Source organism: Phalangium opilio, unplaced genomic scaffold (assembly GCF_054372755.1).
Source record: "Phalangium opilio isolate 3A_F unplaced genomic scaffold, DU_Popi_V2 ptg000031l_1, whole genome shotgun sequence".
In the NCBI taxonomy this organism is placed as follows: Eukaryota; Metazoa; Arthropoda; class Arachnida; order Opiliones; family Phalangiidae; genus Phalangium; species Phalangium opilio.
Genome location: NW_028324158.1, coordinates 11,186,645 through 11,202,621, shown reverse-complemented (window position 1 = coordinate 11,202,621; position 15,977 = coordinate 11,186,645). Strand labels below are relative to the sequence as shown.

The window sequence follows — 15,977 nt, the reverse complement described above, 5'->3', positions numbered from 1 at the left end:
AAGACATATTGTACACCTGAGTTTTCTCAAGTGTCTACCCCCTCAGGCTAACACGCCTCCGTGGTACTTGGCCTTCTGACTCTCTTGGTCAATGCGAACGGACGACAACATAAATTTTCCAAAAGAAATGCTGTAGGGAAAAGTAATGATGATCACCATCCGAAACCCAATGTTTTTTGTTCTCCTCTATATAACTCCCTCCCAGCAAGAATGCCAAAGATCCATGTGTATATATAGTAAACATTATACATCAAGGCGTGAAAATTTTCACCGACGTAGGCATAGCCTCGAACAACAAAAACTATCTCTGAAAATAAACTGCAGACAACAACGAACGGAGAAGAAGAAGAAGAAGATCTAGAAAGATTCGTTCAAGCGAGGAAGAGACATTAGAAATCGTCGTTTTATATCGTTGAGGAAAAGAGTTATCGAGAGTCACTTCAGTCCGCAAGAAGAAGAAGAAGAAAGGGCCTCCTTGCCCAAGGAAGCACACACCATGAGACGATGGCAATATTTCTCCGGACCAATCCCCGTAAGAATTACTACCAGAGCTCGTGATGTCTCGCCAAAAAGGTGTCGGATACTTTTTGAATTTCAAACTTAAGGATCTTGCATAGCGTACGCGGACTGGTATATATTACGCTTTGCAAGTGTTCCAACCCTCGTTTATATCCAGCTCGCGCGAAAGAAGCTGAAAGTCATGAAAACGAGGACGTGTTCCGTTTTTTATGGCGCGAGAGGTGTCGCCTTTCGGCCAATACCCCCCAGGGTGAATGATGAGTCCGGCATATCCTTGCCAAGCCTTGGCGATACGACGACCTCAATTGAGAGCTAACCCCCCGCCCTATCTCTCTGTCCACTTTCTTATATACATTCACAGAAAGGACATTGAAGACAAATCGAGATGCTTGCACTTTTTCCCCAATAAGAGCGCCATTATAGTAAAGGTCATTCTTGGCGTCCACTTTCGGACAGATGCTGTTGACACTGTAGAGGCAATGCCATCATGGCTTTTTTAAATTACAATATTTTATCTGCTCTATATAAAATTTAATCTCGTCAACAAAAATGTACAATCTGTCAATTTTATAATGAAATTCAGGTAGCAGGTGCACCAGCACCTATAGCTTGATGGGGTCAATCTCTCTCTCTCTCATTATAAAAATGGAAAAACGAAATCACGATGATTTTGGTTTCAATGACGGATAATGATAGGTGTTCACTCAAACGGCGCGTTAGTACCTCCACCCGAAAAATTACCATGAAAAATTAATTCGAGATATAATAATCGAAAAACCTCTTTTTCGAGAAGCCCCCTCTCTACTCTCTCTCTTTGTGACAATGGAAATGAAATTGTGGCTATGGGTGCATGACGCGTTGACAGATGTTGCTATATACTATAAGCGAGGACCCATCGCGTGCCACGTACGTCACGTCAATGACGGGGTGTACTACGTTCCTAATCAAAGATTGGTTTACGAGTAGAGTGGTAGAACGCGAAAAAGCAATTTAACAACTTATACGATATATTTCCAATTATTCCCCAGTGGATTTTTTTTATAAATCTACTTTGTTACTTGAGACTACGATTCGTTTATTTTGTGTCTGATTGTAGGGCGAACCATGTTGCACTGTTTTTGTGGGCTAGTTTAGTGCGCAGCTTGTGTTAAGTTTGCATGGCTATCGCTGCAATTATACATGGTCAAGTTGAAATCAAGATGTAATTGAAGGTTTCGAAAAAATGAATACGTTTTTAAATATATTGTTAGAACCACTGCAGTGTCGTATGTCACGTCACGCTATAAGTCCGTTTGGCGTTTTGTCACTTTGTGCTGTGCATGGCTTCTATAAGAAAGTTTGTTAATGCAGTTTGGCTTTCGTTGTATTACTGTACTTCAAATTAATTGAGATCCCTCTATTAAAGTGTCAGATAAAAACGTTGAAAATTTGAGAGCTATCGTATCGTGTAAATAATAAATTGAAAGCTTATTGGTCTAATAATCGGTTTTACGTTTGATGGCGGCGTCCAATAAGAATTAAGAGCCAATGAAGAGAAATGCAGTTCATTGCGTGTTTTACCATCTTTTTTTTTGTTTCCTTTTCTTCTACTAACTTTAAGTATGATATTCATCCTCCCAAATATTAAACAAAATAGAAAACCATTTAATATTTTTTTTTTTGGTAAGAAGTTTCAGTCAAAATGTATATTGATACTGATAGTGTAATTTATTTAAACCAATTGAACCAAAAAACATGCAATTTTCTATGAATACCGTGCCTAGCAGAAGAAAATCTAGTCACAAAAATATCTTAAGAACCGTTCGGTAAATTACAATGAAATAAATTCGTCAAAGAGGCGGCTCAGTCGGTATCCATCGAAAGTGGATCTAACCCGAAAGAAATGAAATCAATTTGTTCCTAAAAAACTACCTAGGAACGAATAGGAAATCCCTCTGAAATAAATAACAAAAAAAAAATCCTGAAGCTACACCTTAATCGAATAGACAAGATGGAATATACATTACAAAGGAAAAATTGTCCCTTTATGCAAATAGATTTTATACTATTGAAAGGCTTGTATTTGTACCTCCTATATACCTGACGGCGACCCATAAAAATAACGTAGAAACGACTGCACGTCGCATTGGGACATACAGGGTGATACAGAAAGTTGTAATTATTGTACAGTGCCGGGGTTCAAAGGGTAATCAATTTTGAGTCGAAAATGTTACACCTCCATTTACAAGTGTTATACGAATGACCCCCTTAATTTTAAGTAAGAAACTAAACACAGGATGCTAATTCCATTAAGGGGTCATCCCCAAAACATAAATTGTTTGGGTACAATTACCGGTATACTGTACTCGGCCCTATGATTACCCTCTTGTTGAACACCCTGTATATGTAGATTTAAACCCACCCCCGCTTCACTAGCTTAACGGTATTCGCGAAGAGACATTTAATTCGGTTAAAGGTATAACTATAGCGGGGTTCCCATTTTCCACGCGGTCCCAATGGCGATTCGCGTGCAGTCTTTGATTATACCATGAAAAGTATCTTTTTCGCTTGCAAATTCGATCAAGTCAAGATTGTAACCGAGCCTTATTTATTATTACCTATTCTCAGATCTAGTATAGAAAAAGAAGCTATTTGGCTATTTTCTTTGGAAGGGAGTATTTGTATTACGAAGTATAAGAGATGGGGGAAAGGTAACTGCCAGTATAAGGGAACAGAAAAAAAAATTCAAATTACAGCAAACATGCAAATGGGCTAGGCTAAGCTAAGAATCTCCCTCCCTTGGCAAAATAAATTAAACGAAAATGTATGTATGTAAAATACCTCACTCCCTTCTTCTGGAGAGGTCCTAAAATCCTTTTTTTCTTGTCTTATCTTACCTTAAGGGTTGGTGGGAGTGGGGGTAAGCTTTATACCTTTCCAGGTGCTAGGGTGTCGTTTAGTTTTTGGGGAGGAAATGATCCACCCCGTTCCTGTAAAGTAGACTTCTTTTCAAAATACAACTTTACCTCCCAGGTAATCTACTCCCATCTCTAAAAAGGTATGGTTTTGCAGAGGGGGGGAAGGGATTTAGGCATTAAATGTAACGGGTTTTCAAGGCTTAAGCTTGCAAAAGTTTTTCTTTTAAACGTACATGCAAAAGGAGCGATAGGGATATGTCTTGGGAGACCCATTAAGAAATTTGGGTAAATTTCAAAGAGATTGGAATATATTTAGATATATTGAAATTCCCTTTTTTATTTTTATTTTTTTGGAAATATATGTGTTTTGGGAAAGGTGATATCTTTTTATCTGTCTTTGACTTAGCCCTATAAATTTCTTCAAATTACATGTGTCAAGAATGCAAGATTGTCGAATTTAGAGCCGTTTCATGTGTTTTTCTGAAGATTAACTTAAGAAAGTAGTAACGTTTTCTAAATATATCTATAGAGTATGTCTCGCGCATGTCCATCAAAAATCACGAGGTTTAAATGTATCAGATTATATAAGGCAACCGAATCCCCCATTGTACATTTGATAGTACAATAGCGCGTGGAGTCTTTTGATCTACCCGCTGCATGGTTTTGACTTGAGAGAGAGAGAGAGAGAGAGAGAGAGAGAGAGAGAGAGAGAGAGAGAGAGAGAGAGAGAGAGAGAGAGAGAGAGAGAGAGAGAGAGAGAGAGAGAGAGAGAGAGAGAGAGAGAGAGAGAGAGAGCGAGGGAGCTGGGAAATAGGTCTATATAGATGACTCGGTCTTCAACTATACTCTATTTATACAGAGGCGCTTCATAGATCAGTTTCGCCCCAAGAATAACGGGACATCAAGTGATGCGTGTAATTGGATAGCGCCTGCCGCGAAACGTCAACGATGGAGACCAACCGTTTTCTCTCTCTCTCTCTCTCTCTGTTCTCCGCTCTCCATCCTCCTTCCGCATCCTCTTCCATCCTCCTAACATCCCAATCTCTTCCTGACGTACTGTAGTTTCCTCCCGCTATCATTGTGTGACTTTTGATGTCTGTGTTTTAAAGGTCTGGGCTGGTCTGGCATTTTGAAAATGAAGCAAAATTTGAAGCGGTCATTAATTTGCCTTCCAATATTTGCTGTCTCCTTGATCTCTCGTTTTAAATTCTATGGCTTGTCTAGCTTCCAAGGAAAGAAGAGGGTAATTGATTCTCACAAACTTGTTAACATCTTGACGGAATGTTTTCCCATAAATTCTAGGAGAGCGATAGCTCTCTTAGATAAGACCTCATACCGACTTTAATGTATAAGGATGGTTCTTTGATTGGTTATAACTTTTTTTGTATCGTATTAACTGCTTTGAAAAAATTGCACAGAACTACAATTCGGGACCTAAATATGTGGTTAAAATTTCAAAAAGATCCATCCATTACCTTTTCTTATAAAAAATAAAGTTGCTAAGGGTGGTTTTCATTTCCATAAAAATTTTACGATATTGAGTAAGGTGACAGGTGTAACAGAGCAGTTCTTCCTATATTCTATCCCCCGATGTCCTCCCACCACCCTCGCGTTCGCCTCGCTCTGCCGCCTTTTCTCCCAATCCTCGTGCAAGGGGAATGAGCAAAAAGTTTGCTCCGAACAGCCCCGATCTGCTCCCGGGGTCTCTCTGCACGGACAAATGGGAGTAGAGAAAGGAACAAGCTAGCTTTCCCATCGATTTCCGCGCTGCTTAGTTTTTGTCACGGTAAAGTTAGACCGAGGCTTAAAGAGAACGAAGGTGTTTCGACGTATGGGGATCGAGTCAGGTTGAAGTGAAGAATAACGTAGTTTTTACCATACCCCTGGAGGTAGGGCGAGCGCCCAATTTCCCAGCCGCCAATTCGAAAATCCTATCGGCCTACTTGAGCCTGTCAGGCGGCCAACTTTCTTTCTATCTAAGTAGGTTTTGTGTCAGGCCAAGTTTGCCTTACGATTTAACCTCGAGTCTATTAAATGAACTCGCGCCGTTAGGTTTACGTCTATAGCATACTTATAATGGTTTAGGCTTATGTTTCTTTGCTTTACTTTCTAGAATACGAATTTACGAATAGAAAAAGCCTATTTCACGTTGCGAGTTTTCCGATCTTGGCCTTTTTTTATAAGAGTTCAAAAGGTGTACGTATTTTCTTTTTTCTGGGACGCAGCGCTATACGTAGATTGGTTTTCTAGCGAATCTGGTAAAGAAAAGTTTCTTTTGCCTTCTTTCTTTCTTTCTTTGCTTCTTTTGGATTGCATCGTCTGCTTCGAGTCCAGGTTTGTATCGGAGAAAGATTTCGTGACGGGTTTAGGTTCGCGATTTTTTAGTTGATTGAAAAAATAAGCCTTGGCTTTAGGCATCGCGATTAGTTGAAAAGTTCTCCCGTACTCTACTCTATGGGTATGTGGTAGTTTCATCAAATTGACATTATTAGGCCTAATTATGGGTTATGCTTTTGTAATACAGCTAAGACTTGGTCGATATCTGCTAAGTGCAGGTATAAACCTAACCTTTAACCCCAAGCCTAATTCATATTGAATGTAACGATTTTATTTACTAAGCCTTGCTGTAAACCGGGTTGTTTTGGGTTTTGTAGCTAACTAAGCAGTCTAACCTTTAACCCCAATGCTTATCTAACCCTAATTCATGTTTAAGGTTAAATTTTTAGTTTTCTCCAAACCCGATTGAGCGCCAATAACCATACAGATTTAGTCCGGGATTTGCTCATGTTTATAGTGTCTGAGATAGTCAATATTATTTTTTTGGGGACGTTCCACGCGATCGTAAATGCCACAGTGTTTCTTTTTTAAAAATCGTTTGGAGGGATTTGAAAGTCGGGAAGTTATAGGGGCTGAAGAGGGCCTGGAAAACAGGGCTTAGGGCCTTGGACCTAACAAATCATTACCAGAAGGGTCGACGGTATAAAAAAAAAAGCGATACTAAGGCCTTTTCAAGCGTGTCATATACTTCTTTGATCCAGGGTCGTCCCTGTACGAGGCTTCCTAAATTTTTTATGGTAGTCCTCCCCCTTTTGCTAAGGGTTTTATTCCTCTTCTCTTGACAAGCGGCTCTCGTCCGCTTAGTTTTCTTCTTCTTCTTTTGGGGGGGCCCTTTCGTTTTTCTATTGTTGACACCGGGCCTGTCAACCGAGGGGACAGCCGTGAGCCAATATTGACAAAGCCATTAGCTACCTCCAGCTGATGCCAGCAGCACCAACGGCCATATCCCCCACCCCCAGTGCACCCCTCGACGGACAATCCCTTGAAACTATAAGTTCGGAATTTATGTAAGAGTGTCCTGTTTAGTGTTAGGGGGACAATACTTAAGTTTAAGTTTGAGTTGTGTAGGTTGAGTTAGGGCTGTACTTGGTTGATCGGAGGTTTGCTTAAACGTAGACAAATAAAGAGTTATAGGTTTGGTTTCGACAAAAATATAATTTTTCAATGCGTAATTTGTTTTATTAATTTAGAAACTTAATTTTTAATTTCAGATTGAACACACTTGAAACTTCAATCAACTCCTTAAGATGGTTCCACAACTGTCCTCGAACTCGAATTCGAAGCGAGTCATACACACACTTGGGTAAGTCCTCTTTCTCTTGATTCAATTTTCGTTTGTGTTGTTGACATTTATGGGTGACCCCCTGTTCTGATTGAAGGAGGTAAAGAGGGTGTGAGGCCTTATTACAATACCATGATCCATATCTAGTAAAGGATATCCATAATACAGTAGGCTTAGGATATATTAGACCGCATGCCCGCTTCTGTATGGATGTACTGTATATATCAGGGAACAACAGCTTATCCTATTTGTCTTTCGTCTTTTGGAATATATAGATATATTTTTTTTGCCCCTCGTCGCGGATGTGGAGAGTGTCGCTATAGTGTCGGTGGTGGTGGTGCGTGGTGGTCTAAAGCGAGCCCATCATTGGCCCGTTATTCTATATCCTCCCGGGCGATTGCCCCGCCACCTAACTCGATTATAATGAACACACGCCGGCCTGCTAGCTCCATCCGTATCTGACTTTCAGTGTATATCCCGAAATATTCAATGCAAAAGGGTCTTAACTGTACGTATTAGGCTTAGGAATTATGTTAAAAATTGGGTGATACTTCGGTTTATCTCTAACCAACCGTAAGTATTTTAACAAAAGACATCTCGATACGAGAGCAGCGATCAAGTGCCGGGGTTCGTGGGAGCATGCAGGAAGACAAGGGGACGTTGTGGGGGGTGTAAGGCAATTAACCGATATTGGTGCTCGCATTTATCTTTCAGTCCGAACAAATCGTGACTTTTGGACGCCCCTGGTTTCGTCATGCTTACTTCCTATAAGTTTCCTTCCGAACATGGTTTCCCCATATACTTCCCCCTAGAGACGTTTTCCCTGTATTGCTTTCCCTATAGCGTCAAACGTTCCTCCAAATTGACGTTCGAGTTCGGGAAACGAAAATTGTGAATAGGGTGCGCCATAGGGGTATAGCCATCTAAGGGGTCATCTAAATGGTGCTTCCGAATTAGCTGCGACTATGTTCTAAAATGATGGCATATTTTTAAAGGATTCATAATATATGATTGGCAAAGTGTAAAATTGTAAATAACATGATCTGCGTATTGTTTTGAAATGCAATGTTCAATATTTTGAGATTGTTGTGTACCACTACGCGACAACTCATAAAACACATGACAACGCGTGGGTACCCATGCATGTTTTCAAACGCAAATATAAATAACCGATGGTAATTAGGGCACAGCTGGGGTGGTTGACAGCCTACCATACATAATTCTCAAGGCCTGTTAGAGTAGAAAACATACGTTCGCAACCGTGGCCTCGTTAAATTCGTTTAAAGGCCGGATTTTCTGCTAGAGGGTTCTCCTGGTGCAGAAAATGACTCGCGACCGAGTAACAATAGAGAAGCGAGTCGTCTAAAAAATACGGTTCTCCTGGTACAGAAAATCGAGGGATAGGGGTTCTACCGGTGCAGAAAATTGAGATATGGTATAGTCACGTTAAAATTTTGGACCCCCCTTTTCGCCCCTAAACTTGGGCGCCCAATATTTCCTAAAGTACGGTTTTTCGGGACGGGTACAGAAACCCGAGCACTAAACATGCAGCAAAAGTAAACTATAGCTTTGAAGCTCAAGCAATAGCTAATTTAATAATCTTCTAAACCACAAATGCGTGTTGTTGAATACCATGGGGGTTAGTCTCGCCAATTGTTAGCCAAAGCAACACCAAACTGTCAAAGAATCAGTGGCGAAGTGTACTTTTGAGCAGAGGTATAGAATCTGAATTCAGTATAATAAACTAGTCTTTGAAAACCTTAAAAGCCATTGAGTGAGGGCTATGGCTATATCACTATGTTGAGAAAATTTTTAAAAGAATTGTAGGCACATGCAACCCATAAGATAAACTTGAGGATTTTTGCCTACAGGAGTGAGAAAATTAATTCTGCACTTCATTGCAATTGTTTAAAAAAGTACATTTTAAATTAAAAAATAGAAGAAATTTTTTAATCAATCGGCTATATAGATTTGGATTCAGCGGAGTATTTTCTTTCAAAATCATATTTTTCCATCTCAGTTTTAAAATAAAGGGAAAGAGTTTTAGTAACATCCGAACTAGCACATTCGTGTAAGTAGTTTTTTTCTGAACCATCTAGCGTTAGTTGGTTTCATGAACATTCCATGGCAAAGTCTTATACGAAACAGTTTCTAATGAAACGATGGAGCACTATACTAAAATATTTCGAACCAATATCGTTAAAGCCGTACATTTGGGTAAAACTTCTAGTTTTACTGTTAAAAATCTCCCTCTCCCAGAGAGCTATATGGTTTCTAGAAACGTTTGGACATCCCAAAGAAATACTCTATTATGTGACTCTAAGGGTAAGCAAATTTTCTGGTGTCTACATATTCTTAAAACTCCCCAACCCCTGAGGGGGTTGTACTAGTAAAGGTGAAAATCATCACTATACTCCCGAGAATATAGAAAAACTATCCAACTTCTTCAAGTCACGAGGTTTCACTTCTGTTAAAAATCTACCTTCCAAATATCCAGTTCGAAGAAGTAGTAAAGTCAATGTTGTAAATTTTAAGAATATAACGGGACTTTAGAGGTTACCGCCCCCTTTTCGGAGAGTTGTTCTGCCAAGGCTACTGAGCGCGTTCGACGACAGGGAATGTCAGCCACTAACTAAAGGCCGCCGACAGGTTATGGCGGCGCTCACAGAAATACCTCTCGTAAATCCCGTATATATAACAAGGACTGCGCCAAGCTCGGGACCCATTTAGTGGTATTTCTAGAAGATTTTTGTCATTGCACTGAAAGAGCATCTCCCAAAAATTTCTGGGGTCCCCGCTACGAACAATTGTAGAAACCCATTAGCGACCGTGCCATATTACTTTAAACCCCCGCGGGCGGTACCGATACTGTTTTGACCCATTACTGTCACCCTCCTTTTTTACCTCGACAACTTTTCCCCGTATATCTTTTGTAATGAACGTATAGATTATAGGGAGCTACAGTGCGAGAGAAAAGCCATGTGACGTGACGTCATTTCTGGGGTCTTAAATTGTATTGCCAAAGCTGATGACTTCCAATATGGTTGCCAGAGCCAAGGTAAGAGATAAGAGGGTGTGACGTCACGACAATATTCCTAGTAGCACTCTACTGGCTTTCTGTTCTTAGACCTTTGGCACGGGTAAAATTTCAACTGACTTTCTTGTTCTTCGCGAAGTGGTCTCACAAAACTTAGGACTGCTGAACAGATTACTTTGAAAATGAATTCCAAAGTGTATGTATATGTTTATTGCTCGGGTTTCTGTACCCGTCCCGAAGAACCGTACTTTAGGAAATATTGGGCGCCCAAGTTTAGGGGCGAAAAGGGGGGTCCAAAATTTTAACGTGACTATACCATATCTCAATTTTCTGCACCGGTAGAACCCCTATCCCTCGATTTTCTGTACCAGGAGAACCGTATTTTTTAGACGACTCGCTTCTCTATTGTTACTCGGTCGCGAGTCATTTTCTGCACCAGGAGAACCCTCTAGCAGAAAATCCGGCCTTTAAGGTGATTTTTTTTTAATACTAAAATAGCCGAAACCTATAAAACTTTTCACGAATCGTCTGCTATCTCGATCACGTGTCAATAAGACATGATCGAGTGAGCTATGGCTAAAGAAAGGGGCCTAGCAATGTGGTGCCATCTCGACACTGCCCGACCTAATTGAAAAATTTTCAAACTGAAACCGCGAATCTTTTACGTAGTCGTTAACGCGTGTGAACGCAGTCTCAGTATGATATTCCGAGGACCATCTCCTCTGCCCCCCCCCCCGTTTTCACTCCATTAACGCGGTCACCACAAACACTGCACGGTGAAAACACACTCACACTATAGATGGTGTGATGATAAAAATTTAGGGGTATGATCCCAGAAATTAGCTCACTTCCCGGCAATTATCCAACATTCATACTCCGACCCTTCATTTTTCACACTCGAAATACACCAATATCAAAGCTACCCCTGGTTTAAATAACACCCCGTAATGTAGTATCCCATGTAGTACTAAGTTAAATTGAAAATGTGACTACCGAATCCCCAAGTTATCAGACGGTCGAAGGGGAAATTAGGTAAAATTTTATCCGGGCGGTAAAGGTCGTGTCAGGCCCCTTTTGGGGGTCGTGCGAACACCCGATCTTTCGGGAATTGTTCCGGGAAATACTATGTCGTAAAAGGGAAGTACACTCGGAAGGTTCGCCGATGCGTCTGACAACGGGGGAGAGATTAAACCTAATTTAACTTAATTTATTATGTATCGGTCGGCCGTGTACTATCTATACCCGTTGCCCGGACGTATACACCACCGCCATTGTGGTTGATTCCAACCTTTTATTATGGATACCACGGGAATTATTTAGTTTACCAGAGGTTTACCCTCTCGCTCTCTCTTGTCTCTTCCGGCAGAAATTGAATTAAAAGTTAAAGTATACTTGTATTATTGCCATTGGGAAATTTTAAAAGTACATTTTATACACTTTGAATGTTTGCGGGGTTTCGATGTTATGGGCTATTTTAGAGTTTTAATGTTATAGGTTTTAAGATGTTGCACGCACGCTGCAGTTGGTTATACGTACGTGTATAAACGTGAAGGATCTATATATTTGTTAATTTGTATAGGCGTCTGGGATATTTGTGTTTTGGTTAATTGCAGGCGTACGCGTAGACGTTTAAATAGTTTAAATTTGGGGCATACTAGGCGTCAGGGATTTAACTTGGACTTCGTTATTGTATTTTTAATGTGTTGAGATTTCTTAACATTATCTATTCTACTTCTTGCACCTTGTTTGGCTCTATTTTCCGTTTCATTTACTTATCTTGAGGGTGAAGTTATGTCCGTCCGTTTAAAGAAATTAGGTACCTTTAACAGTACTGTTTCGATTTCCATAAACAAAAACCTCAGTTCATCCCATTGGCATCGTATAGAAAATCTTTTCGAGCAATATTAAAAATAGGCGTTATTTCATATTGAACTCTGGTATTGAGCCGCGACTATATTCGAAGCAATTTCAACCCTCTCTAAAGTCGTCAAAACTCGTGTTAAGCCTTGGGAGAAACTCACGCGACTTTCTTCGAAGAAATCGGTGAAAGCGGTTATGGGGCTTTGTTTTTGGTAACATCTGGAGCGAAAACTTTTGCCAATAGCACTAACTCTCTTCATCTCCGAGCGTAGAGCTCTCTCGCTTTCTCCCATCCCATAGTTTCTCCAAAATCGAGGTAGCTGGCTAATATTCCTTGATGGTTAAAGCGAGCTAGTCTCGATCTCTCGCGTCCCGTTTGGTCATTGCCGACAGCTGGCGCCCCAAAAACCACCCTCCGATTAGGCACTAGGGATATGTAGGTGCACCCTTCCATCGAGCGAATTTTCCCCCAACGTTCGGTCTCTCGTGGCCCTACAACACCCAACCCAAAATGAACCAAGGCCCAAGCTAAGCCTTAGCCCAAACTTCAAATAATTTCCATGCAGAGTGACCCCATAGATCATTTTCTCCGTTAGGGGGGGGTTTGATTCTTTGCTACCCCCTTTCTCTTTTGGTGAACCGCAAAATGTCCGTAACGCCTATGAAACGGATTATTACTACAAAACGTGGGGGCTACACCCCCGACGGAAGGTGTATGTTTTTTTTATATAACAAGTTAGGCTTAGTTTAGGAGAGGGTGTCATAGATTATATCCCTAGTTGTTTGCCTTGAAAACGTAAGGGTAAACATGTCGTTAAGCGGTTATACCGTTACATTTTGGTAACTAAGCCTTAATTCCCCGTGCCTTTTTATTTATAAGCGGTTTAAGCGGGAAATTAGTCTGATCACGTGAATGTTTAGTTAGCCGTTACAAGAGCTGGCGCACTTTTGATATGAATGGATGTACGGTTGAATTTGTGTTAGTCATTCTGATATTGGAAATGAATGATTTATTATTTTTAAGCTCAGTTTTTTTTATATTGGAGAGTGACTTCTGTCAATTGACCAACTTGTTTTAGAGACTTCAAGGGAGAGATGAAGGGGGAAATGTTGGCTTATGTGTATAGCAGCGGTGTGTAGTAGTTGGAACACTTCTACTGGCGTTTGGCCTATTTTGACCTATTTTTAGGAATAATTATTTTAGGAGCGTAGTTTAGGATTAGAACATTATTTTTTTACCTAATTTAGTCTATATTTATTTTAATTTAACATTAAGGATGTTAACTTGCGCTTAACATGTTAAAAATGTCCCGGAAGAACATCGTACATGATTTAAACACTATTTATAACTAAATGGTTACATAATACCCTCATAAGGCGATAGAATCATATTATACACGAGTATGGGGGACCTCTAAGGCTTAACCGTTACGAAAATAAAGAGAAATTTGTCCACGCTAGCGGATAAAAAGGCTTAGTTGAGTATTTCCCCGATAACCCTGAGCCTTGGAATAGAATGGAGTCAACGCCAACCAGTCCGCGGATATTTTACAGCAAGTGGAGGGTGAAATTTTACCGTCATCAAAAGGAAAAGCGTTTGCCCCTGAGTTAGTTGAAAGCCTGAAAACCCCTTTTCCGTAACCACCCACTAGATAAGCTCACCATCCATAGCGGTACTTGTAGACCCCCAGTGTCCGTTAGAAGATAAGGGGTTAGGGGCAGAAACTGCCGTAATAAATCCGGTCTCCAAGTTTTGTCGAGTCTTCGCCGCTTCAGAAGACTGTTTTACTCATTTAGGGTCTTAATTGGCGACGGGGGATTTTGTGTACCATCACGTTAACAACATTTTTCGAGGGTAGCTATGCTAAAATGACCCCCACCTCATCCCCCTTTCCCAGAGTCTTTTCCTGTGGAATAGTCTTGTCTTATAATTAATAGCGGCTTCGAAATAAACTTAGCGTTCTACTTCGACGGTTATCTTTTGCTACAATGGCTCCGTGTCTTCAACCCTAAAATTTAGACCAAGGCTTAAATTAAAGAGAATTTTGGCTAGAATTAACTCTTGATGATGTTTTTAATTTAGGATTGTAAGGCACACCGATTTTTCTACGGTACAAGGGTTATAGTTACAAGTGAAGGTTGATGTTTATTTCCTTGAAAAAAATATTATACGCGATGGAATTGTGTTTTAGTTAAGACTAACCGATATATATTGGTCTATTTTTTGTAAACTCTTCGAAAAACGTTCTAGTGCCCTAAAAACACACTTCAGGGGAGTTTTAGACTATGACATTATATAACAGGGTATAAAATCCCCAAAAACAATGTAATGGCACTGTAGGAACTTTATATTCGAATTGAATGAAGTAGCTATCCTTTCAACTGTAGCTTTCAAATCCGAGGGCAGTCAAGTGCACACACCTTGAACAGAGAGAAGGGAACTGGAATGCTAAAACAGTTCCCAAATAAGTCGCTGGTAGTACAGAGCACAGGCTCTAGGCTGAGGCTTAGTGTACATACCATCTTCCTCCTTCTCTTGTATGTGTATCTCCATTGGGAATTGGGAGCCCTGAACGGCAAATCCTATCTCTCTGTTCTCTTCTCTACCGAGGCATTTTCCGTTTCCTTAAAAGACCTAAACGCTTGCTCCTGCAACGTGGTTGCACTGGGGTAAGTGAGGTTGCGCTGGTGGGAGGAAGGAAGGATTAAGAACGCGCACGCTATAAAATGTAATCCGGAGTACGAGATGCGTACGTCGCTATATAGCTACTCTATAGTACGTTCAGGGTTGGATGAGTGTAAGGACTTCTCTCGCTTGCTTGGAACGCTCTTCTCTCCGCCTCGACATTGTTAGTCTTTCGCCCTCCTTCGCCCAATTTATGAACGTTTTCTTATAGAGGAAATGGTTAAGGGGTTAATTCAAGTTGCTTTGTTCATGAATTACGAGTGGTTTTTAATGTATTCGGACAGGAAACCGTGTTGACTTTGCGCGATGTTCTTAAGACGTTCGGTGATGTAGTTTCTGAGTTCTTGATCTCGTGTTTAGCTTGAAAGGAACTATTCTCTCAACTATGTCATCTAGGGTTTCGGGTAAGGTTTCCCACAGTTCAGTTCAAACAGTTCAGTTTTCGGTTCAGTTCAGTTATTTTCGGTTTCAGTTTAGGGACTAAACTGATTTGATTGCTTCAGTTCAGTTTCAGTTTGCATATCTCCAAACTGATCAGTTTTCAGTTCGGTTCGGTTTATTTCTTAAACTGAACTGATAAAAACTGAACTGAACAGATAGTTAAGTACTCTTTCGATCTATCGCGAGAAACGACATCAATACGTTCCCACAAACATTAGCAGAACAATTGAAAACTGGCATCGTTTAGTACTTCATGCTGTATGATGATTTTGGGCATGTGTTGCGTAAAGTTACCTTATCAGTGTCGCGTATATTTCATCACTAGCTGTTACCCGCGGCGCGGCTCGCGTGAAATAAGAACTTCCATCAAAATGATATTAAGAATGGGTAAATTTTACTGATGACTAATATTTTTATAGCACCCTAGGAGCGAAGGCACTCGGCGTTGCCCATCAGCCCGTCGGGACATTTTTTATTACTTTTCACGCGGACATTATTCAATAAAAAAGGGTTTTTAAGTTTTGGGCCGCCATTTAAAAAGATGGCCATAAATCGAACCTAAAAGACCATTCAGCTCATCTATACGTTAAAGGAAACCAGTGTATTAAATATTTTTGAAATCGGTTGAAAAGCGCGGACTTTTTTCATAGAGAAGATTTTTTTACATTTCTGGACGCCATTTTTTAAGATGGCGGCTGATTGGAAAAATATTTCTTAGTACGCGCCTACTAATTATGAGTAATGTTCCTGCAAATTTTCAGCCTTCTAGAGCAGGCGGGTTGGGCTGGGCGTGGATTATCAGTCAGTCAGTCAGGACTTTGATTTATATAGATATAGATTTATGTCGCGTATATTTAATTATGCATAGAAATAAGCTATTAATTTAAGTCCCGTGATTAGCTGGGACCCTCTGCAGAG

At 40.4% G+C, this 15,977-nt stretch overlaps 1 protein-coding gene across 1 annotated transcript in view; it reads left to right on the top strand.

Annotated features, from left to right (window-relative positions):
• Gmd (GDP-mannose 4,6 dehydratase) overlaps nt 1-15,977 on the top strand; it is a 202,612-nt gene that overhangs the window by 20,236 nt on the left and 166,399 nt on the right. The window contains exon 2 of the mRNA XM_089870176.1: nt 6,965-7,056. The gene's annotated coding sequence lies outside the window, so the exon portion shown is untranslated. The remainder of the gene's footprint in view (nt 1-6,964; nt 7,057-15,977) is intronic.